Raw genomic sequence first — 10,631 nt, 5'->3', positions numbered from 1 at the left:
GCCGGCCCTCTGTCTGGGGCCCACCTCCCCAGGAGAGTACTTGCACAGAGCTGCAGCGTCACCTGCGCCCGCCGTGCCCGCGGCTCCGCCCGCACCCGCACCTGCACCCGCACGCCGGCTGCCCGGAGCCCACTCCACCCCCCAGACCCAGTAGGCGTCGCCTCTCCCGACTGTCCCCGGGCTCGGGCCTCCGGAACCCCGAGGAGCAGCGGTCGGCAACCCCTCCGTGTGGCCCCGCCCCGCCTGCGCCAGCCCGCCACTTTCCCAGAGGCCCCCGCGGCAGCCGGAGGCGCAGCACGAGGCGGGGAGGCTGCGCACGCGCAGAACTGGCGGCGAGGCCGGGCCCGGCTGCGGGCGGCGGAGGGCCTGGGCGCCCCGAGCTGGTGGGGCCGGGCCCAGGGGGCGGGGGCGGCGCAAGGCGCCGGGGAGCCTCGGCCTGTGCCCGGCGCTGACCTCGTTCCCCTCCGTGGCCCCGCCGTGCCCGCCGCCCCCCGGGGTGCCTCCTGCTCCGAGCCCTACCCCCCCTGCACCCCATCCCAGCCTCGCGCTCCGCCCTGGCAACAGCCCCTACCCCCAGCTTGCCCCCCAGCTCCCGGTGGGGGTCCCCTCCCAGGGACGCTGACTCCCCCGCCCAGCCGGGACGCCCCCCCACTGCTAGGGAGCTGGTGTGCCCCGTGGGCCCCTCCCGGACGCCCACCGCCTCCCTCCTCTTCCGGGCCTTGCTGGTCACGCCCTGTAACCCTGCAGCACCCCGACTTTACAGGCGTTTTCCCCTTTTCTCCTGATCTGACGCTTCTAAAGCCGCAAGTACTGAGCTCGGGTTGGCAGATGGGCTCCTTTCAGGGCCGCCTGCCTGCATTCCCATACTTGCTTGTAGGGATTAAAGACACAGGTGTGCTGACCTAGAAAACCCGGGAAGATGCTCTGGACTCGTTCACAGAACCGTCCTTAGGTAAGGAGATCGCGGGGGTCAGGGGTAAAGGCCCCCTCTGGACCGTCGGGGCCTGCGGGCCTCCCGGCCCCTGCGCCTTTGCTGTCCTCGGGCAGCGGCCCAGAGCTGTGGCCGTGTTAGGGCGGGACCCAGCTGGCTGCGCCCTCAGCTCCCGCGGGACAGGCCGTGGCCGGTGGGCCACATGGGGCCCGGCTCCCCTGGGAGCTGGCCGGGCGCTTGCCCTGGCATCTTCCAGGCTGCGCAGCCCGTGTGTCGTCTTACAGTCGGGGGATACGCAGTGACAGGCCAGGAAGGGCCGTGGGACAGGCTCAGGTGTCGGATTTGAAGCCGCTCTTGGCGGAAGATAAAGTTGCCCTCCTGAGATAACAGGACACGTGGGGAAGCAGAGTGGCCTTTGCCGGGTGGGTGGTGGATTTTACTCACCAGCTGCTGGCCTCTCGCAGGGCCCTAGGATAAGGAGCCCTGCCTGCAGCGGGGACGCGGGGGACAGGGGGGCTCAGGTGCGGCATGAAGTGACCTTATCGCTTCTCCTTGCAGTTTGTGTTTCTTCCCCCCAAAGACACTGTTCCAGCCTTGGCTTTGCGTTTCTCCCCTTGGGAGTCACGTTGAAACGTTTCTTTGATTAGAGGAAGAAGAGAATACTGAGGGGATGAAGCTAGAAACAAAGAAATAGAAAGGGAAGCAGCAAACAGGAAACCCGGGAAGATGTGGGAAACACCAGGTCTGGGTCTGTTACTCAGTGTTTCATCCGGAAAGCCACAGTCTTCAGTGCGTTGCATTCTTCTTCTTCTTCTTCTTCCTTTTTTTTTTTTTTAAATTTTTTTTAATTTTTATTTATTTATGATAGTCACACAGTGAGAGAGAGAGAGGCAGAGACACAGGCAGAGGGAGAAGCAGGCTCCATGCACCGGGAGCCCGACGTGGGATTCGATCCCGGGTCTCCAGGATCGCGCCCTGGGCCAAAGGCAAGCGCCAAACCGCTGCGCCACCCAGGGATCCCCTTCCTTCTTCCTTCTTCCTTCTTCCTTCTTCTTCCTTCTTCTTCCTTCTTCCTCTTCTTCTTTCCTCTTCCTCTTCTTTCTTTCTTTCTTTCTTTCTTTCTTTCTTTCTTTCTTTCTTTCTTTCTTTCTTTCTTCTTCTTCTTCTTTCTTCTTCTTCCTTCTTCTTCTTCTTCTTTTTTAAGCTCTGAGCCTTTCTTAGTTTGCGGGTCATCTTGTTAATTAATTAATTAATTTTTTTCATCTTGTTAATTTAAAAATAAGTACTTTGTGTTCAGGTAAAGTACATTTATTTCAAATTTCAGAAGCCGTGCTGCCTCTTGTGCTGTATGCGGGGCGGGATCAGGCCTCGGAGGGGTGGGTGTGGTTGCCCGCTGGTCGGACGCTCCGGGGAGGGCTGGGGGGGCAGCCACGGGCGGGGGGTCAGGGTGACCTGGACCACATCTCACATCCCAGGGGCCACATCGGTGGTGGCCTTTTTGGTGTTTTCACAGAAGTTCTAACCAGTAATCGTGATGGGAACATGCTCTCGGGCAATGGATGCCCGGTCATCTTGGGGCTTGCAGCGGTGCTTGAAAGTACATCCTCCATCTCAAAAGAGAATCCGGACCAGGATAATCTTGTTATCAGGTAGGGTTTGTTCACAGCCCCCTTTCTCTGGAGGAGGGGGTGTAAGGCCGGAGAGGATGAGGTGAGTGCTGGGAGGGTCCTCCGCCGTGGGGCTGGGACCTGCACCCCTGTGTTTAGCCTTTGCTTTGACTCCAGTAGAAGTAAGAATCCAGGGCAGCCCGGGTGGTTCAGCGGTTTAGCGACACCTTCGGCCCCAGGGCGTGACCCTGGAGACTCGGGATCGAGTCTCGCGTGGGGCTCCCTGCGTGGAGCCTGCTTCTCCCTCTGCCTCTCTCTTTCCCTGTGTCGTTCGTGAAAAAATAAAATCTTTAAAAAAAAAGAAAAAAGAAGGAAGACTCCAGTCCAACTAGAATGTAGACAGAAGCCTAAAGGCCTACCCTCTCTCAGCTGCCATTGGTCCCTTTTTTGCTTTGTTTTTGTTTGAAATAAATGATTTTGCGAGAAACAATTGTAAAGTTGGTAACAGTAGGTGTAAGCACATGTTTTCCAAAGAATAAAACCAAACGTGGTTAACACGGCAGGAGGTACTGTGTTGTCACTGACCCTTCTCTCTCCCTCTCCTGTTCTCCGCCTCCTTCTTGTATCAGGTGATAGGGTGAAAAGCTCCTTTTGTCCAGGGAGACAAAGATGAAGCCTGATGGCGGAGCCCGAGGTGGAGTCTCCTTTGAACCCTCTGGTGCTGTGAGCTGTGAGTGAGGCCGGCGCAGGGCTCGCCTCTCGCTGACCAGGATGTGCGCTTTAGAATCCGGTAGCTTAAAAAAAAAAAAAATCCGGTAGCTTGACTTACGTGGCTCTGAGTGTATTTCATGTGTTTCATATTCATTTTGAACGAGGCGCCTGGCCTTGAACTAGGGGACTTGTTTAATTTGATGTGCTCTCAGAGCTACGTCAAGTCGAGTTTACTAGTTTTCCATAGTCTCCCAGGAGAGGCCGGGGAGGTGGGCTGAGGCTTCCCGCAGGTGCCCTGCGTGTCCCCGCTGGGAGGTGTGCGCTCACCTCCGCGTGGGCACGTGTGCATCAAGGCTCACACCGTCCAGGTTGCTGATTTGTGCAGGTGGCAGAAATGCGGTTGTAAGGAGGATGTGATCCAAATGGTGAACACTGCTGACATTTTACAGAGCTGCTTGGTCAGTCGAATGGAAACACGTGTGCTGTGGATTCGGCTCCTGGGCAAACTGTGTTCAGCCTCATGCTGGGGGCGGAGGCTCGGTTTCCCTCTGTGCCTGATGTTCCATTCCAGCTCTCCTTTTCTCTCATGGAAAATGTCAGAAAGTTCCAGAAGCCTTTATTTTGTGTTTCTTTTAATTGTGATAAAACAGGATCCCTGGGTGGCTCAGTGGTTGAGCGTCTGCCTTCAGCTCAGGGCATGACCCCAGGTTCCTGGGATCGAGTCCTGCATCGGGCTCCCTGCATGGAGCCTGCTTCTCCCTCTGCCTGTGTCTCTGCCTCTCTCTCTCTGTGTGTGTCTCTCATGAATAAATAAATAAAATTTTTGAAAAAATAAAAATAAAAGTTCCTCTCGAAGGACCATGTTTCTAAATTGTCACTATCTGGTCCTCCTGAAGCCCCAGGAGGTCAGCTGTGGGCCGGCCAGAGATGCTCCTGCAGCTTTCCTGCTCCTTTCTGCTTTTTTTTTTTTTTTAAAGATTTTATTTATTTATTATGAGAGACACAGAGAGGCAGAGACACAGGCAGAGGGAGGAGCAGGCTCCCTGCAGGGAGCCTGATGTGGGACTCGATCCCAGGACCCCAGGATCATGACCTGAGCAAAGGCAGACACTCAACCACTGAGCCACCCAGGCGCCCTCCTTTCTGCTTTGACTGGAGTTGTGCTCTTCACAGATTTGCTGTCTCTTTACCAAACCTATTTATAAAAACAGAAAAAAGCCCGTTGAAACGACTGCAGACTTTTTTTACAAGATTTTGAATCTTTATTTATTTATTTATTTATTTATTTATTTATTTATTTATTTATGATAGTCACATAGAATGAGAGAGAGAGAGGCAGAGACACAGGCAGAGGGAGAAGCAGGCTCCATGCACCGGGAGCCCGACGTGGGATTCGATCCCGGGTCTCCAGGATCGCGCCCTGGGCCAAAGGCAGGCGCCAAACCGCTGCGCCACCCAGGGATCCCCAAATTTGTGTTTTAGATCTGCATAGATCACTGAGCTAATGTAGATGAATAACCATGAAAAGCCATCCCAAGAAAAAAAAAAGCCACGAAAGCATCTTAAAGTGTGGTTCTCATGACCAACTTTATAAACACTCACGGGGCGTGAGGTTTATTTTTCCAAATACGGGAAGGGAGTGCGTGAACCTAGTGCCTAACTTTCTAGCGGGGATTTTCTGTGAAGTACGTGGGTGGAGGCTGGGTGGGCGAACGGGGGTTTGGGCCTGCGGGGGAGCCTGGGGTGGGGGCTCCAGGCCGCAGGTGTGTCCCAAGCCTGCCGCGCCATCCGGACCCGGGGGTTCCCCGCCCTGAGAACCACGCTGCACCCACTGGTTCGTGTGCCCCTCTGACAGGCGCCATGGGGGGGCGGCGGGTACCACGGGGCCCAGCGCTCCTGGGAGCTCCCGCTGGAGGCTCCGCAGCCGCATCGTCCCCCTCGCGGAGTCTTCTCCTGCTCTGGGGACCCACGAGGTGAGGGTGGCCCTTGGTGGACCTGAGGGGTGCCTGAGGACGGGGCCTGCAGACAGGCCGGGAGGGGCCGGCCCCGGGAGACAGAAGCTCGGGTGGGAAGCTCCTGAAGACAGAGGGCCACGTTAAGTTGTTCTTTCTTTTCTCATTAAAAAAATTGAGTTCCACGTACACCCGCAGGACCTCCCCGGAGCAGGGCGCCCGGCCCACTGCTGCCCTGCGCGCTGCGAACCCGCGTCCATCTGTCCGGCGACAGTGCTTGGGGAGGGCGACGCGGGCGCTGAGCCCTGCGTGTGCGCCTCCTGGGAAGGAGCGGACGTCTCCGCGGGGAGGCCTGTGGGACCCCAGGCTTGCTGTGGGGGCTGCTCCTGGCAGGGCGGGGGCACCGGGAGCCTCTGTTCAGCCCCGCCCGCCCCTGGGGGCGTTTCCACCAGCACCCCCTGCACCCGCTGTGTTCAGCCGGAGGTGGGAAGAACGTGGCCAGGTATTTCCCGTGGGCTTGATTTGCATTTCCCTGATGGGCATCTTTTCTAAGATGATTGGCCGTTTGTCGGTCTTCTTTGCAGAAATATCTGTTCTGAATCTTTTAACATTTTTTTAATTCATGAGAGACACACAGAGAGACAGACACAGGCAGAGGGAGAAGCAGGCTCCCTGCGGGACTCGATCCCAGGACCCTGGGGTCATGTCCCGGGCCAGAGGCAGACGTTCCACCGCTGAGCCACCCGGGTGCCCCTCTTTAAAGATTCTTTTTTTTTTTTTCTTTAAAGATTCTTTCAGCCATTCAGGGTCCCTTGAAATCCCACCGAATCTGAGGGTTCCGCAAGCTGGGTTCTGGTAGGGAACCCCTGGGCTATCTTTCAAGATATTTTTTTAAATTTCTTTCAAAAAAAAATAAAATTTCTTTCAACAAATTTTTGGAGTGTAAGTTCTGTACCTTTTTTTGGGTTAGATTTATTTGTTAAGTATTCTGTCTTTGGTGCTTTTTTTTTAAGTTTTATTTTATTTATTAATTCATTCATTCATGAGAGACACAGGGAGAGAGAGGCAGAGACACAGGCAGAGGGAGAAGCAGGCTCCATGCAGGGAGCCCGACGTGGGACTCGATCCCGGGACCCCAGGATCACGCCCTGGGCTGGAGGCACGTGCCAAACTGCTGAGACAACGGGGCTGCCCTTTGCTGCTGTTTTAAGTGGAATTTCCTTGACTTCATTTTTTGGGTGTTTGGCTGCGAGCTCTGCGGGGTCCCCAAGACCACCCGGTTCTCCGAGGACCTGGCACCACTAAGGTTGCTTCCGGGGAAAGGGAAAAGGCACGAAGCTCGAGAAGCCAGGTGTGAACTTCCAGGGTCGATCTTTTGTCTGGATTCTGTGCACCGGGGACAAAAGCCTCTCCACAAGCATTCCCAGGGATGGGCAGGACAGACGCTGAGTCCCCACGGTTCACGATGGCTTTCTGTCAAATGTGTGTGCGTCTCTCTTCTGATGACCCAGGAGCCGTGGAGACAAGCTCAGCTGTGTGTGACAGTCACCGCCCCCTGGGTGTGCACGGCACCAGCGCTGCCTCCACCCCTGCGGATGGTACTTACCTGGAAAGTGTTAGGTGGAGGGGGAGATGCAGGGGGGGGTGCCCCCCTGCAGGACTCACACAGGGAAATGCTCAGTGTCTGTGTCTGTCCACATGGCTCATCGCACACACCTGATTTCTGTTGCCCTCGGCCCCCCCATGGGCACCTGCAGGTGCTCCTGCCCGTCCAGCTGTGTGTGGGGTTTAGCTCCCCTGGAGGGGTGTCCCCAGTCTGCACAGTCCCCTGGGCCTGAGGCCTGCTCTGCGGCACTGACACCCCACAGCTGACAGTGCCGGCTCTGTGCCCGGGGCTGGTCCAGACCAGGTCTGTGCATTGGGGATTCCAGGGAGACCCGGGGCTTCCCTTGCAACAGCGCACAGCAGACACCTCGCGGCCTTCCCCTCCCTGATGGGCGCGTCTGCCCGGAGGCCAGAACCTGACCTGCTCCATCTGCCCAAGAGCCCACTGGCAGCTCCAAGCAGCTCAGGACTCCAGGGGCTCTCTAGCTGGGGGCAGGGCCTGTTTCCCCAGAGACTCCGGTCGGCGACAACCTTCTAAAAAGCCATCATTTGGGGACTGAGTTTCAGTTCTGACCCTCCACTGGCTGCACCAAGCAAGGCTGTGGTGTTCCACTAAGGGTTCTCTTGGTGCTTTTTCTGGTTGAGATGATCCCTCTAGCGTTGATGAAATTATAACCATTTAACATTTTATATCCATTTTATGCTATATTCGGGGGTGCAGCACCCACAAAATAAAATGTCATCACAAACACCCCATGTTCTCTTGCTGCAGGTGTACTCACACCCCGACAGTTACGGTCTCCCAGGGATTTTGGCAGTTGCTTTTTCTGCATCTCTTGGGATGATCCTGTGTTTCTCTCCTATCGACGGGGGGTCTCACGTTGGGAGCCCTGCCTGCGCCCCTGCACCACTTGGTCGCGGTGTAGGATCTTTGCTGTGTATTGTGGGATTTGGTTTACCAGGGTGGGGTGGGGGACTTCAGCTTCTCTACTTAAGTGGAGACCAGTCTGTGGCTTTCTTGTGATGTCTTTGGTTTTAGTATCAGGGTAATGCTGGTCTCAGACTTGAGAAGAACTGCCTGCTTTTGTTTCCTTTTTTTTTTTTTTTTTTTTTTTTTAAGATTTATTCATGAGAGACGCAGAGAGAGAGGCGGAAACACAGGCAGAGGGAGAAGCAGGCTCCCCGCATGGAGCCCGATGTGGGACTCGATCCCGGGACCCCGGGGTCACACCCTGAGCCGGAGGCAGGGGCTCAACCGCTGAGCCCCCCAGGTGCCCTGAGAGTTTTCATTTTAAAAATTTTTTTCAAGGTTTATTTATTTATTTCAGGGGAGGGGGAGGGGCAGAGGGAGAGAATCTCCTGCAGACTGTCCGCTGAGCACGGAGCCAACGAGGGGCGCGATCCCATGACCCTGAGACCACGACCTGAGCCGACACCAAGAGGCGGACGCTCAAGCGCCAGGTCACCCAGGCGCCCCGGAGGGGAGCTCTTAGTCTGGGGCGTGCGTAAGGAAGGTCAGAATCAGAGCAAAGACTGTTCGTATTCAGTGGTGAACAGGCTGCAGCCACCCCGCCCTCCGGTTCCCCACCTGCTCCCTCCGCCCTTGTCCTTTCCTCCCTGTGAATAGCAGCCCTGGGTTTTGTGCCTGGAGCTCTCGTGGCCTGACCATGGCCTGACCGGTTGGGACAGATGCCCAGTCCGCTGCAGTGGCTCCTGGGGCTGCTCTGGCCTCGGCGGCAGCGCATCACATCCACTGTGCAGTCAGGCGGAGCTCCTGGGGGAGGACGGGCCGCAGCCCATGCACGGCCTGCCCTGTCCCTGCCCTGGCAGCTGCCTCTGCCCCTGCCCCCACCCTGGCCCCTGCCCCTGGCCCTGTCCCCACACTGGCCCCTGACCTAGCCCTTGTCCTCTGTCCCTGCCCCTGTTCCTGCCGCCTGCACCCTGTCCCTGTTCCCGCCCTGGCCCCTGCCCCTGGCCCTACTCCCTGTCCCTATCCCCTGCCCCCTGGCCCTGCCCCTGTCCCCTACCCCCTGGCCCTGTCCCCTGGCCTTGTCCCCTGCCCCCTGGCCCTGTCCCCTGGCCTTGTCCCCTGCCCCCTGGCCCTGCCCCTGCCCTCACCCTGGCCCCTGCCCCTGTCCCTCCCCCTGCCTCGGCCTCTGCCTCACCAGTCACCACCAGGAAAGCAGCCTTGGTTTTGAGACATTTGGTTTTCTTTTAAAAGGTGGAACCAAAAAATAAATAAGTAAATACATAAAAAGGTGGAACAGAGGGACGCCTGGGTGGCTCAGCAGTTGAGCATGTGCCTTCCGCCCAGGGCTTGACTCCGGGGTCCTGGGATCGAGTCCCACATCAGGCTCCCTGTGTGGAACCTGCTTCTCCCTCTGCCTGGGTCTCTGCCTCTGTCTCTCTGTTTCTCTCATGAATAAATGAATAAAATCTTTAAAAAATAAAATAAAAAAAGGTGGAACAGAGGGCAGCCCTCTCGGGTCCCCTCCCCGCGGGGCTTTGTCCACCACTCACTATGGCTCAGCAAACATCCCCCTGCTGCCCACCACACGCAAGACAAAACAAAAGGGGAACGTTACCGAGCACCCGGGCTCAGGAGGGCTCTTCTGTTTGCTCCTTTTCTCTCTGCTGTGGCCTTTGCCTGTCGTGTGGCTGATGGCCACACTCTCCCACCTGTGACGTCTGGTGCAGGATGAGGCCTCCACCCCGCTAAGGGGCCCTGTCCCCCTCCTAGTTCGGGAAGCATGGCCTCCCTGCGTTTGCCAGGTTCCTGGAGACGTGGCAGGGGCCGCTGCTGACACGGAGCACGCGGGCTGCAGGCAGAGGACGGTGAGTCGCGGCCCCGGCCACATCCACGTTCAGCTGCCTGGAGGGCCCTCAGCGTCCCCTGCTTCGTGGGCCGCACAGGTGCCCCCGACTGGCATGCCTCCGATGCCATGCCTGTCATCGGGCCTCCCTCCCGCAGAGCCTTGGGACCCTGCACCTCAGGGGTGGCACCCCCGCCAGGAGGTGGCCGCGGGCCTGGCCAACCTGGGGAGGCTGGTCCCCAGGCCCCTGTGCAGCCCTGGCGTGTGGCTGTGCCCCGGGGCCGGAGGAGCGGGTCCTGCTGCCCTGGGGTCCTGCCCTGTGTCCTGGGCTCTCCCCGAGAACCTGGGTCTTCTCGGCAGGTTTTGGGGGCTCGGGTGTCCATGGAGAAGACAGACGGGATTGGAGGGGACGTTGGCGTGGCCCCCTGACGGACGCCGCAAGCAAACACCTTGCATTCTAAGTGCCCGGCTCTGCTCAGTGGGACGTCCTTTGTGTTTTCTTCACTGTGGAAGCAGCACTGGGGACCGTGTACAACGAACTGCTTGTGGCCATCACGCGGGGGGTCGCCGCCCCCGTGCTGCGTCCTTTGCGGCATGTCCCCTCCACTGAGCTGCCTCTCGGGCTCTCTTCACAGAGGGACGGGGGGAGGCTGTGCCCGCTGGGCTGCCTGGCCAGGAGCCGGCCATGCTCCCATCGGTGCCCACCCAGGGAACCTGCCCGGGACCAGCAGAGGGCGTCCCCAGTGAGGGTGGACCCCAAGCCCTTGACTCGGGGAAGTGTGACGGTCCCATGCGAGGCCTGTGTGCCACCCCTCCCCCCGTCCCACTGTGGGCAGGGCCCCCCAGACAGGCGGGCAGGAGGGCCCCGGGGCAGGGCTGCCACGAACCCACGGCCAGGCTCTCCCTCCAGGTTCTGTAGCTCGAGGGGGGCAAGGGATGGGAGGTTTTTAAAATCCAGTTGCAGGGGGATCCCCGGGTGGCTCAGCGGCTTGGCATCTGCCTTCAGCCCTAG

This window comes from Nyctereutes procyonoides, unplaced genomic scaffold (genome assembly GCF_905146905.1).
Source record: "Nyctereutes procyonoides isolate TBG_1078 unplaced genomic scaffold, NYPRO_anot_genome, whole genome shotgun sequence".
Taxonomy (NCBI): domain Eukaryota; kingdom Metazoa; phylum Chordata; class Mammalia; order Carnivora; family Canidae; genus Nyctereutes; species Nyctereutes procyonoides.
This window is presented reverse-complemented; position numbering follows the sequence as displayed.